The sequence below is a fragment of the Electrona antarctica genome, assembly GCF_951216825.1.
Source record: "Electrona antarctica genome assembly, chromosome: 20".
NCBI classification, from domain to species: domain Eukaryota; kingdom Metazoa; phylum Chordata; class Actinopteri; order Myctophiformes; family Myctophidae; genus Electrona; species Electrona antarctica.
This window is the reverse complement of record NC_136801.1, coordinates 41,009,358-41,023,546: the sequence shown is the minus strand read 5'-3', so window position 1 is coordinate 41,023,546 and position 14,189 is coordinate 41,009,358. Positions and strand designations below refer to the sequence as shown.

The following is a 14,189-nucleotide window of genomic DNA, read 5'->3' as shown; positions in this document are numbered from 1 at the left end:
AGTTTGGAAGCGCTCGTTGGAAATCACTCAACCGTCCTGCGTACCACCTGTTTCTAAATGTCACATAATGCAGGAGGCAGCAAAATGTTGTTTTATCGTAAACAAGCACTTCCAAACTCTGACACTTAGAAAAATAATCAAATGCAGGGCATTTCTTGATAGAAAGTAGCTCATAATGTTTCTATGGTGGATTTGTATGAAACAAAAACGTTTCAGATAGAAAGAGGATAATTTCAAGCTTTTCGTACAGCTGCAATGTTGGTGAGTTTAACATTGTTTAATGCAATCAGACAGGACTTTTCTGTTTGGATGAATGGGCTGGCAAGGCCAGAAAGTAGTTTTTTGCCACTCAGTGGGCGTTCCCGCATAACTTCCAGGTACGATGATGTCACACGTGTGGTATCTGGAACCACAATTCAAACTAATATAGCTTCAATAACTGTTTAGTATAGTGTGACATTACATTGTCTCTCAGCTGGGCAAACATGACACAGCAGGCTAGGAATCTCAGAATAGCCAGTGACCAAACGCATGGTTGGGGGTTGCCTGCTACATGTTGGGACACCTATTGTGCCTCCTAGCTCTGTCCTTCCTGGTGACCATTACCTTATTTGGACATAGACATGTTGACAATTTGGTAAAGGGGGTTGAGACCACCTTTGCATTTCCCTTTGATGTCTCTGTCTTCGGTTGTATAAAATCTACTGAAAATGTCTATCTGTGTTAGTGAGAGGCCCACACGCCGTGAGGCGGGTGGCCTAGGCCCATGGCTGTGATGCTGTATTCTGAACTCTGAAAATAAATGGAACCCTCTATTGAAGATAGCATGTTGTTTAGACTAGACCTGTATACGTGCCCGACGCAGTCGGCCACCGGCCTACTTGGGAACGATGCAACTTGGGAACCTAATGATATACGTTGTCATAGCACCCGTTTTAACCCATTTTGGGGCGGGAACCTCTTTTGGTGTTTTAAGCATTATGTTATACTTTAGCTATTGAAAAATAGCAGATCTAAAGCTCATAGCGCGCCACCGAGTGGCGCGCTACGAGTCAGGATTTAGAAGACATTTTATAAATTTCGACGTCAGGTAAAAATGGGTTAACTGTCAGCCGGTGTCCCACATGGGGATCTGTGGCAGCGTTTCCAGACCTGAGGCGACAACCGCGGCCGTTTTCTCTGTCGGCCAGCGTCTTTTCCGGGTTTTTAAACATGCTGGTGGATGGAAAAGAAGCTCCACCCCGTGGCTGAATGACGCAACGGCCAGATTCCTGGAAACGCTTGCCCAGTCAGCTCGCGGCAGTCAGCCGTGAGCTGTCTGGTAGGTCAGTCACGTCCGCGCCTGTCTGGTATAGGTCTGGCTATGGCTAGCATGTGCCTGTGTGCCTGTTTGCCTGTGTCTGAAGACTGCAAACTGAAAAGTGTACTTGGCAATCAATTCGGCCCACTGGCAGAGCCTGATTGGTTGAGCCTCAATTGGCTGAGGCAGAGGCTGGAAATTGCACAGGTGAAAGTAGTTGGCCTCATTAGGCCCACTGGCAGAGCCTGGCCCAGGTGAAAGGAGTTGGCCTCATTAGGCCCACTGGCAGAGCCTGGCCCAGGTGAAAGGAGTTGGCCTCATTAGGCCCACTGGCAGAGCCTGTCCCAGGTGAAAAGGAGTTTGCCTCATTAGGCCCACTGGCAGAGCCTGGCCCAGGTGAAAGGAGTTGGCCTCATTAGGCCCACTGGCAGAGCCTGGCCCAGGTGAAAGGAGTTGGCCTCATTAGGCCCACTGGCAGAGCCTGTCCCAGGTGAAAAGGAGTTTGCCTCATTAGGCCCTCTGGCAGAGCCTGGCCCAGGTGAAAGGAGTTGGCCTCATTAGGCCCACTGGCAGAGCCTGGCCCAGGTGAAAGGAGTTGGCCTCATTAGGCCCACTGGCAGAGCCTGTCCCAGGTGAAAAGGAGTTTGCCTCATTAGGCCCACTGGCAGAGCCTGGCCCAGGTGAAAGGAGTTGGCCTCATTAGGCCCACTGGCAGAGCCTGGCCCAGGTGAAAGGAGTTGGCCTCATTAGGCCCACTGGCAGAGCCTGGCCCAGGTGAAAGGAGTTGGCCTCATTAGGCCCACTGGCAGAGCCTGTCCCAGGTGAAAAGGAGTTTGCCTCATTAGGCCCACTGGCAGAGCCTGGCCCAGGTGAAAGGAGTTGGCCTCATTAGGCCCACTGGCAGAGCCTGGCCCAGGTGAAAGGAGTTGGCCTCATTAGGCCCACTGGCAGAGCCTGTCCCAGGTGAAAAGGAGTTTGCCTCATTAGGCCCTCTGGCAGAGCCTGGCCCAGGTGAAAGGAGTTGGCCTCATTAGGCCCACTGGCAGAGCCTGGCCCAGGTGAAAGGAGTTGGCCTCATTAGGCCCACTGGCAGAGCCTGTCCCAGGTGAAAAGGAGTTTGCCTCATTAGGCCCACTGGCAGAGCCTGGCCCAGGTGAAAGGAGTTGGCCTCATTAGGCCCACTGGCAGAGCCTGGCCCAGGTGAAAGGAGTTGGCCTCATTAGGCCCACTGGCAGAGCCTGGCCCAGGTGAAAGGAGTTGGCCTCATTAGGCCCACTGGCAGAGCCTGTCCCAGGTGAAAAGGAGTTTGCCTCATTAGGCCCACTGGCAGAGCCTGGCCCAGGTGAAAGGAGTTGGCCTCATTAGGCCCACTGGCAGAGCCTGGCCCAGGTGAAAGGAGTTGGCCTCATTAGGCCCACTGGCAGAGCCTGTCCCAGGTGAAAAGGAGTTTGCCTCATTAGGCCCTCTGGCAGAGCCTGGCCCAGGTGAAAGGAGTTGGCCTCATTAGGCCCACTGGCAGAGCCTGGCCCAGGTGAAAGGAGTTGGCCTCATTAGGCCCACTGGCAGAGCCTGTCCCAGGTGAAAAGGAGTTGGCCTCATTAGGCCCACTGGCAGAGCCTGGCCCAGGTGAAAGGAGTTGGCCTCATTAGGCCCACTGGCAGAGCCTGGCCCAGGTGAAAGGAGTTGGCCTCATTAGGCCCACTGGCAGAGCCTGGCCCAGGTGAAAGGAGTTGGCCTCATTAGGCCCACTGGCAGAGCCTGGCCCAGGTGAAAGGAGTTGGCCTCATTAGGCCCACTGGCAGAGCCTGGCCCAGGTGAAAGGAGTTGGCCTCATTAGGCCCACTGGCAGAGCCTGACCAGAGCCTTTTGTGGCGGTTCTGGAGAACCGTGAGTCCGACTGACTCGACACCTGGCACTGCACTACCTGCGGGGGTGTGGAACGCGTGTGTCGAATGTGAAGTCGGTGGGTCAAACGGTTCTCGAGTTACGTGCGTTACAACCGTACACACACGTACGCACACACGTACGCAGAGACGTGGCGCATTTATAGTAGGATACAGATGCTATAGGTTCATTGTTTACCATGGTATCCTAGTTTCTTTGAGGCACTGCATTGTTCTCTACACTCTACTTATGTGACCATTTACCTTGTTGTTTGTTGACTAGAGTGCTTACTTTGCTTATTCACTTCTCAAACAAACGCGTGTGTTCTCACCGGAGAAGAGTGTTTGCAAAGTGCCTACATTGTACATATTGCGTTCAATAATGGTTGAGCAAATGGGGCAATATTATCCTCTCTCCATGTGGCCAGTATATAGACACATACTGCAGGAACGATTCACCTCCTCAAAATGTTCAATGTCATTTACTAATGCAGTTTGTTTCGTATTGTGCCGATTTCGCATTATGGTCCAGCCTTTCTATAGATGGCCATTAACTGCTGGGTATTGTCTATACAGGAGCTGATAGGTGTACACCGTGTTGCCTGTACTTCATGTACAATGTAAATCAGGGGTGAGCAACTTTGACGATGGAGAGGGCCACTATATTTCCACACTCACTCCAGAGGGCCACATTGCATATTACTGTTGTAGCAAAAGCCGATCTACAAGCTCAAAAGCTTGTAGCTTTGAGCTTGTAGATCGACTATTTTGCTATATTTGAATTGAAATCCTGAATAGTTTTTTTTTGCCATTTTTGAATTGGAATCCTGACAAGTTACATTTTTATTTAATTTCAAATTAATTTAGTTATAGTTATGTTAACTTTATGAACGAAATACAAATACATTGGGCATAAAAAAAGACAATAACATTTTAATACTAGTAATTAGCTGAAATCTATAATATATCAATGTTTGGATATTAACCTGAGGGCCGCATTACGTGATGGTGGGGGCCGCATGTGGCCATGTATGATGTAAATGAACATTTTAAATGTCTAGCATTCAATACAGTACATGTGGCTCCCTGAGTTACAACATGCTGTATTCTGACGGGATGCACACGCCACACGCAGATTAGACACACCAACAGACTGACATGCGTAAACAACGGTCGGACATGCGGTCGGACATGCGGTCGACCATGCGCTGCTCGTGCATGCGGTTATGTTTCTGGTTTAAAGGACTTCCGTGTTTTGTATCATACAATTGTATGTATAAGTAAGGAACAAATAATGTTTTTGCTTTCGCCATCATTGTTGAAGAAGAGTTTTAGTTTATTTTATGCCAGTATTAATTTTTAGTTGGCTAGTTATAGGTTAGGGTTTGAGCAGTGGTGGAAAGTAACTAAGTACTTATACTTAAGTACTGTACTTAAGTACAATTCTGAGGTATTTGTACTTTACTTGAGTATTTCCAATTTCCAATACTTTTACTTCTACTGCACTACATATCTGAGCCAAAATGTGTACTTTTACTTCACTGCAATTATTTGAAATGTTTAGTTACTAGTTACTTTGGAGATTTTAATTTTGATTAGAAATCATACATGAACCACTTCAATTGTTGTGAATCATTGTGAGCTTGTAGATCGGCTATTTTCAATAGATTTTGTACACATTTTGAACTTGTGAAATGGGACATTCTGCAATATGAGTACTTTTACTTTTAGTACTTTAAGTAGATTTTCAATTCCGTTCTTTTACTTTTACAGTATTGGTACTATTACTTAAGTAAAACAATTGAGTACTTTTTCCACCACTGGGTTTGAGGTAGGTTGTCGATCTAATGACAGTTTGGACCAATAGTCTAAACTAAAGCCTGTACCCATTCTGACCACTTTTTTCCCAGTTTTACCACACCAAAAAAATAATTGGTGATACTTTCAGAGCTGCAATTATGTCAAGCCTGCAGCAGTCTGTATCCAACACAGTTCCGTGCTAGTTGAAAGGGGTGTAAAAGCACCCACAGGGATCCATTTAGCTCTGGATGGCTACACAGTGTTCTGAGTGGATGGCTGAGCATCCACACAGGATTCTGAGTGAAGATCCAACTCCCGACAGTGGGCACAGTTTAATTGTTGCTGCAATTGGAGAGCTTCAAAACGTTCCACATAATGATACCATCATCGCACAGCTTTATGAGTAACCCCCGAATGGAAGGAATCCCAAATCGGTAGAATGGTTAATCCATTTTGGGCGGGAACCCCTTTTGGTGTTAGCATTATGTTATGCTTTAGCTATTGAAAAATAGCAGATCTACAAGCTCATAGCGCGCCACCGAGTGGCGCGCTATGAGCTTGTAGATCTGCTATTTTTGAAAAATCGTGAAAAGTGACATGAAAGTGTTTGAGAACGACTGACATAGAAAAACAGCTTTTTCAAGAAAACAGTCAGGATTTAGAAGACATTTGCAGAATCGTTCCCAGGTCAAAATGGGCTAGAGGGGTGAGCGCGCATGGAGCAAGCGGCTGGAGGATATTGGTTCACCGATGGTGCTTAAATGAAGGTTCCTTTTTATTTGTTTGTGACTGGAGGCATGACTGAAGTAAGGCCACCTACCACACAATCTGAATGCATGACTTAAGTAAGGCCACCTACCACACAATCTGAATGCATGACTGAAGTGGCAGCGGTGGCCGAACGGATAGCGGCGCGGTCTATATACCGGAAGGTTCCCAGTTCGAATCAGCCGTCCGACACGTTAAAATTACCACCGCTGAAATGCCCTTGAACAAGGCATCAACCACTACGATGAAATGTGTTCTATGAGCAGGGCCTGGCTGGAAACAAGTTCTTGAGCTTAGCCCAGATACCCTGGGTAAATATAGATTTCATTTCATTTCATTTCAAGTAAGGCCACCTAACACACAAGCTGAATGCATGAAGTCAGACTGAAGTATAAGGCCACCTACCACACAGGCTGAATGCATGCCTGAAGTAAGGCCACCTACCACACAGGCTGAATGCATGCCTGAAGTAAGGCCACCTACCACACAAGCTGAATGCATGCCTGAAGTAAGGCCACCTACCACACATGCAAGCTGAATGCATGCCTGAAGTAAGGCCACCTACCACACATGCAAGCTGAATGCATGCCTGAAGTAAGGCCACCTACCACACATGCAAGCTGAATGCATGCCTGAAGTAAGGCCACCTACCACACATGCAAGCTGAATGCATGCCTGAAGTAAGGCCACCTACCACACATGCAAGCTGAATGCATGCCTGAAGTAAGGCCACCTACCACACATGCAAGCTGAATGCATGCCTGAAGTAAGGCCACCTACCACACATGCAAGCTGAATGCATGCCTGAAGTAAGGCCACCTACCACACATGCAAGCTGAATGCATGCCTGAAGTAAGGCCACCTACCACACATGCAAGCTGAATGCATGCCTGAAGTAAGGCCACCTACCACACATGCAAGCTGAATGCATGCCTGAAGTAAGGCCACCTACCACACATGCAAGCTGAATGCATGCCTGAAGTAAGGCCACCTACCACACATGCAAGCTGAATGCATGCCTGAAGTAAGGCCACCTACCACACATGCAAGCTGAATGCATGCCTGAAGTAAGGCCACCTACCACACATGCAAGCTGAATGCATGCCTGAAGTAAGGCCACCTACCACACATGCAAGCTGAATGCATGCCTGAAGTAAGGCCACCTACCACACATGCAAGCTGAATGCATGCCTGAAGTAAGGCCACCTACCACACATGCAAGCTGAATGCATGCCTGAAGTAAGGCCACCTACCACACATGCAAGCTGAATGCATGCCTGAAGTAAGGCCACCTACCACAAATGCAAGCTGAATGCATGCCTGAAGTAAGGCCACCTACCACACATGCAAGCTGAATGCATGCGGTCAAAAATACCTTTTTTTCCTGTGATGTTATTGGCTACAGACGCTTTCACACCACTTTAACACAAACTTTGTGAATAATTGGACCCATATGGAACACATGCATGCAGTTATTTGTTTTCCTCCCATTTCCTGAAAAGTAACAGTTTTGGACACACAGTAGATATACTGTAAATATACTGTATATATATATATATATATATATAAGCGCTCACCCGCACTGCTGGCCAATGGCGGCCATCTTACCGAGGGGCAGCATAAACATTGTGTCTATGGGCATGTACTTTTTAAATAACCATAACTTGCTAAATTTTCAACCGATTTTCAAACGGTTTGGTTTGTTGTAAACATCAGAGACGTCCGCATACTGATATGCTTTTATATGAGGTTCATATAAAAAATATATAATTAAGCAGATAAGCGTCCTGAATCATAGCCACGTTGATAACGTTTGTATTAAACCAAGCCGTTTGTAAATCCGTCAAGATTTGAGCGAGTCATGACTATTTTTGTTTGAGCTGCCATAGAACATACTGTGCTGTAGCCCCTCAGCAAGATGGCTGCCGGGTGAACTATACGTAAGAGGCTCCGCCTTGAGCCATCTAGCCTTTATATATGTCTATGGTTTTGGACATACAAGGTTTCCACCCCGAAAGTGACGATGTACAGACGACATCACACGCGGTCGGTATGGAGTGCCCTGTAGGCCAGGGGTGGGCAACTTTGACGGTGGACAGGGCCACTATATTTCCACTCTCACTCCCTAGGGCCATATATTGCTGTCGTAGCAAAAATAGCCGATCTACAAGCTCAAAACGCGTCACACTGCGACGCGTTTTGAGCTTGTAGATCGGCTATTTTTGCTATGTTCGAATTGAAATCTTGAATTTTTGCTATTTTTGAATTGGAATCCTGAAAATTAACATTTTTATGTAATTTCAAATGCCTTTAATTATACTTGTGTTGAGCAATGAGCTACTAATTTATACTGAAGTAATTAAAGCGGTTCATGTTTGCAATGTGTTGTGGAATTGTAACAGCTGAAACCAATATCAGTATTCTGACATTAACCTGAGAGCCGCCAGTTGCCCACCCCTGCGGTAGGCAGTGGCTGCCAGAGCCCTCTTTCCACGGCATGCTTAATTAGAGTTTCAGTGCACGGCGCGCACATTTAGTCACCATTACGGCTCTGTTACATTGTGGGTGCTCACGGTGTCACATCAAATACCCATTAGCGCGTTAATTGACAGCACTTTACCGTATTATGGTTATCTATAGCACTATAGCTCATCTGCTGCATTACAGAGAGCTTTGCTTAGTCATCAAGGATATAGTATTGTTACTGGTTTGTTATATATTTCGTTATGTTATATGACTTGATGTGTGGAATAGAGACTGACTGACTGACTGACTGACTGACTGACTGACTGTGTTGTTGTCAGAGGTAAAGATGGATGACAATATCGCTGAGACAGGTTATTTATTTTTGCTCATATGAGAGAATTTGAAATGAAACTTCTACGGCCCTGGACCAGGGGATGAGCGAGTGACATCAGGGCTTCGGTAGAGATTTCACCGTCTGTCCGCTCCGTTGTATAGTGCTGACATAATGAAGTGAAACTGTAGTTACTTTGCGGATTTTGGTATTACAAAACATACCTTAACGACTCAAGACGACTGAGGTTGAGTTTACTAAGTCTTACTAAGAGTGTTCAAGTGGTGAACAACCTGTATTATATCATGCATACAAGCTGTTTTATTTAACTGTAAGATGTGTGTCATTGATTGATTCCACAGGTTGAGAAACAGTTGGCTATATAAAGAAAGCTATGTGGTAGAATGGAGATGACTGGAGACGCCGATGGAGGGCTGGACTGACTGAGGGGGGGGGGGGGGGGGGGGAGAGGGAGAGGGAGAGAGAGGAGAGAGAGAGAGAGGAGAGAGAGAGAGAGAGAGAGAGAGAGAGAGAGAGAGAGAGAGAGAGAGAGAGAGAGAGAGAGAGAGAGAGAGAGAGAGAGAGAGAGAGAGAGAGAGAGAGAGAGAGAGAGAGAGAGAGAGAGAGAGAGAGAGAGAGAGAGAGAGATGATTAAAAGCTTCCCTTTGTTAAAAAGCTTCTTTTTAGTTAAAGGAACATCAATCTGCCCACATTGGTTCTTCTCCCCGCTGCCATTTACAAAGTCGTGATATTATTCTAGTAATGCGTGCTTATGGCGGGGGTGTTGATAGATCACATCAAAGGCTCGCAGCGCCTTGAAAGGCAGAACGCGGTAATGAGTGGGAATCAGACCGTGCTGGTGGAATAAAGTACTATTTTTTGTTTTACGTAAGTAAAAGTATCAATACCGCAATATATGAAAAATGTTAGATCTCGTAGAGATCTTGTAGATCTCCGCTATTTTCGACTGGCCGAAATGTATATCGTACGACGCATTATTGCAAGCTTGTAGATCGGCTTTTTTCAAAAGATGTTTATATATAATACATGTGAAAACACCGAGTGCCGCGCTATGAGCTTATAGATCTGCAAAAAAAAAATTGATCGTGAAATTGTAGTGCAAATCTTTGAATATATATTCTTTCAGAGCGAAGGTTTTTAACTCAAATCTTTGCTTCACAAGATTTGAGTTAAAACATATATATTAACATATTTTCAGATGGGGGGTCGGCGGCCAATTACATATAACTATTGGGGTCCTTGACATAAAATATTGAGCACCACTGATATAGAAACAAAGGTATTTCAGAAAACTGTTTTTTATTTCGACGTCAGGCCTAAATGGGTTAAAGTACTGGGTCGGGTTCTGCTTGACGTTCCTTCCTAAGGGGGAGTTTACCACGGTCGCAATATTGCTTGCTCTGGGTTGGCTCTCTGTCGGTTCCTTTGCTCTACATGTAAAGTGTCTCGAGACAACTTGCTGTGATTTGACACTTTGAATTGAATTGAGAGAGCCAGACAGAAAAGGGAGAATGAGAGCAATAAATAGACATGAGACAGAGAGAGAGAGAGACAGACAGAAATGACAGAATAGATGTCATCCTATATACCGCCGTCCTCTGCCTGATACATGTGATTATCCTGGCTTGCCGGTGGGCTGGCTGCGTGGTTTGGTTTCCATGGTAACGTCCAAGTTACGGCTGTTTCATCTGCTGAGCCTAACTCAGTGCAGGGACCACGGGAGTATTGCAAGTGGAATGTGTATATATATATATATATATATATATATATATATATATATCAAAACTTTATTACAGCCGAAGCCAATGAAACACAAAACAATATTAATTAAACATACAAAACAATGAAAATATACGAAAGTTCATAAAGATGTAACAAGCTCTCATAAACGAGGCACACATAGCCTAGTGTTTCCACATATGAGATCGGTATCTAACTGTCTACAGTACCATAATCGCCTCATTATGAGACGCATCACGTCTACATTAAAAACTAAACATGAGTTTTCTCAAGAGAGTGGTTAGACCAGAGTCACAGAATAGCTAGACTGGAACTCACCTATATGCTTTTTATGAAATAGGCAGCTCCCGGCAGGATCCTCCGGGAGAAACTAGGCACAGCTGCTGGACTGAGACTAATTAATTAGAGCGACAGAGAGAGAGAGAGGATAGTGTGTGTGTGTGTGTGTGTGTGTGTGTGTGTGTGTGTGTGTGTGTGTGTGTGTGTGTGTGTGTGTGTGTGTGTGTGTGTGTGTGTGTGTGTGTGTGTGTGTGTGTGTGTGTGTGTGTGTGTGTGTGTGTGTGTGTGTGTGTGTGTGTGTGTGTGTGTGTGTGCAGACGATCAGAAATCAGCAGAGAGTGAGCGACGTTTGCGCTACTGTATGCCGAATTGAAGTGGACTCGGCCCCAGACATTCTTTTTCCCTCCCTGGAAATTAAAAACGTCTGCGTTTCCGAGGCTAGAGAATAGCTGACTAGCACTGCCACCCCTAGGGCTTCTTCAGGAGGATCCTGAGAGTGTCATTGTATGCCACCTAAAGGCTCATACATAGTCTGGATTTTCGGTGGTTAGGTGACCACCGAACTACAACATGACGTCACGAGCCGCGGTGAAGAGCAAACCACCGCCACCGCTCCAGCCCTTCTCTCTGTTTTTACTCACCACCGCTCAACCTTATTTCAGCTCCGGTGGTCAGCTCACCACCGGAGCGGTGGTCACCTCACCACCGGAAATCCAGACTATGAATAGGCCTTTAGGCTTCACCCATAAGGGGGCTGTATACAGCGGGGTGCAGTAGGCTCTAAATAGATTCACCTTGACCGCATCTGACCAGTAGTGGACTTTCCTGACTAACATATTAGCGTGTGCATACAACGTGCTGCGCTGTCCGTACTGTATAGTGTACATCAGTTTCCATCTTTTCATAACGATGTGCCCCAAATATGTATACAACTGCTACACACAGTTAGACAAGTAGAACACCGGAAAATGTAGCTTCTGGTCCTCCTTGGTCCTGAAAATCAATACCACACTCTACTGTTTCTTTTAAGGCATAGATACACAAGTCTGTACCGTGTTTCACCTTAAACTGGGTTAAATGGGACAAACTGATTGTCTGTGGTGTAGATGAAATCACTTAGCCTGTCAAGTAACAACATTTCTATCACTTTAGACTGAATACTGGCTACGGCGACGGGTCTATGATTGTCCATATACTCCCTATACTTACCTTAATGACAGGCACGAGAGTCACTGTATAAGCAAGGAGTCTGGCCGTACGTACACCATGTGTTAGCAGCGGTCTTGTAAGGCAGATGGACAGCAGTGCTGCTATACTCTATATACTCTCTCTCTCTCTCTGTCTCACACACACACACACACACACACACACACACACACACACACACACACACACACACACACACGATCCCACAATTTTGCAACGATGTGTCTTTGGCCACTGACCACGTGTTTTTTTTGTTTTCTTTTTTGTGCTCACCGCAATCGCTCCATCACATCACGGAAATAAGGGAAACTTTTGAAAATGCAGAGGTAAAGTCAGTGACAACTATCACGGCCACACAAAGCACATGAGGGGTAAACGGCAATTCCGCCATACTACTAGGATAGGGCAGAGAAAGCAAACAACCAAAGGAAGAAAAAAGGCAGAAGCAATGGAGCGAAGAGACAGACAGACAGACAGACAGACAGACAGACAGACAGAGTTGGATGCTGATTGGACTGAATTGACGCAGTATATTCACTTGCAAATTCCCGGGGAAAAACAAATCCATTCCAATCTGTTGGGCGGTTTGATCTGAATATCACGGCACTCTAGCTTCACCAGGTTGGTATAAACATCTTCCATTCATTCCCTCGTGACACACGTACGCTCCGCTGTACTAATCGCATCTGGCAGGAGCGATGGACACTTGGGAAGAGATGTAGGGAACAAAAAGTGAACAAAGAGACAAGATGTGGAAAGGAGAGACTGGAGAATTGGAGAATACTCGAATACTCGAGTACGTTTAGTTGCTGTCGGGAAGAATTCTTATTTCTCCAAATGTTAGTTTTTCAGTCATTTAATGTCCCAAAACTAAAGTACTTAGTCGTACAAGACTGTCAAGCAAAGTAGTGAAAATAGACAATCTACACAACGAAACATGTTGGAACCCATTTTGGGCGGGAACCCCTTTTGGTGTTAGCATTATGTTATGCTTTAGCCATTGAAAAATAGCAGATCTACAAGCTCATAGCGCGCCACCGAGTGGCGCGCTACAAGCTTGTAGGTCTGACATAGAAACATAGCTTTTTCAGAAAACTGTCAGGATGTAGAAGACATTAAAGAATCTGATCAAAATGGTCAAAATGGGTTAAGCCTCTGCATTAGTCGTGGGTGTTAATTGTTTTCCTCCTTTTTAACTATTTTGTGTGCCCGGATCGCCACCTTTTTTCTATAGACAATCTACACTATTGACTTATTTTCTAGATTCAGATGATTAAATAAAAACACTTAAGCTCGCTCCACTTATGCCGTATACTTCGCCAAAAATCGCCAATACAAGCTCACAACGCGTCACATCGCAACACATTGTGAGCTTGTAGATCAGCATTTTTTGTTTTTTAACAATGTTACCATTAGTTAAATGAGAAAAAGAGTTTGCGCATCAGCAATGGTTTTCAGTGGAGTGCCAAACCCAAATCCAGTATACATAAAAAAATAGGAATTTTAAAAAAATCCTAAAAGGTAGCACATCCAAAAATTAAATAAATGGCAGACAAAGTAGGCTACTCACATTTCCATTTATTTATTGGCACGCACCAAAAAGGAACGCTTACGTGTTTCGGCTATGCAGCCTACATCAGAGCATCCCAATATAGTGTACTTGCCAGCCCATAGAGCCCCATTGTGAACCCGGACATGTTGAGCACACCAAGGTTTTATGTTAGAAATGTTGAGTATGGGTCCCCATCATGTAGAAACTGCCGAATGCTAACTTGCATATGCTGAGCAATTTTCATAATTGGCATAATGTGTGACCATACCATTAGCAGCCTATAGATTGGGCTAAACACGTCAACACAAATGTGATGATGTCAGCACAATTGTGGGCATGGCCAGCATCATGAAAACCCCCTAGTTTGCCTTCTATAGGCTGTTAATGGTATGGTCACATATTATGCCAATTATGAAAATTGCTCAACATAATTATGCAAGTTAGCATCCGGCAGTTTCTACATGCTGGGGACCCATACTCAACATTTCTAACATAACACGTTGGTGTACTCAACATGCCTTGAGGGTTCACATTCTGGCAAGTGGACTAATACCTTTGTACATGCATTGCTGCTTTTACTCAAGTAAAAAGTAAAAAATCACACCCGTGTGAACTGAGTGGTGCACGGTCTTATATAGTCTGATCAGCTATGTCAGTGACGTCACACACTAACCATAGTAACCATGCTCACCTGTGCACGGACACGTACACAGGTACACAAACATACAGACAAAGCTGGTTGTTGGAGTGGTGCACCACTCAAAAAAAAAGAAAGAAAAAAAGAAAGAAAAACTGGGAGTAACTGTAATCAGTGGGGACGAGAACAGCCACGGTTGCCGGCCA

The 14,189-nt window shown here is 45.3% G+C and overlaps 1 protein-coding gene across 1 annotated transcript in view; it reads right to left on the bottom strand.

The window, feature by feature from the left end:
• Window positions 1–14,189, bottom strand: part of LOC306913334 (catenin delta-2-like) — a gene marked incomplete at its 3' end in the record, with an annotated part of 786,501 nt that overhangs the window by 123,804 nt on the left and 648,508 nt on the right. The window lies entirely within an intron of this gene.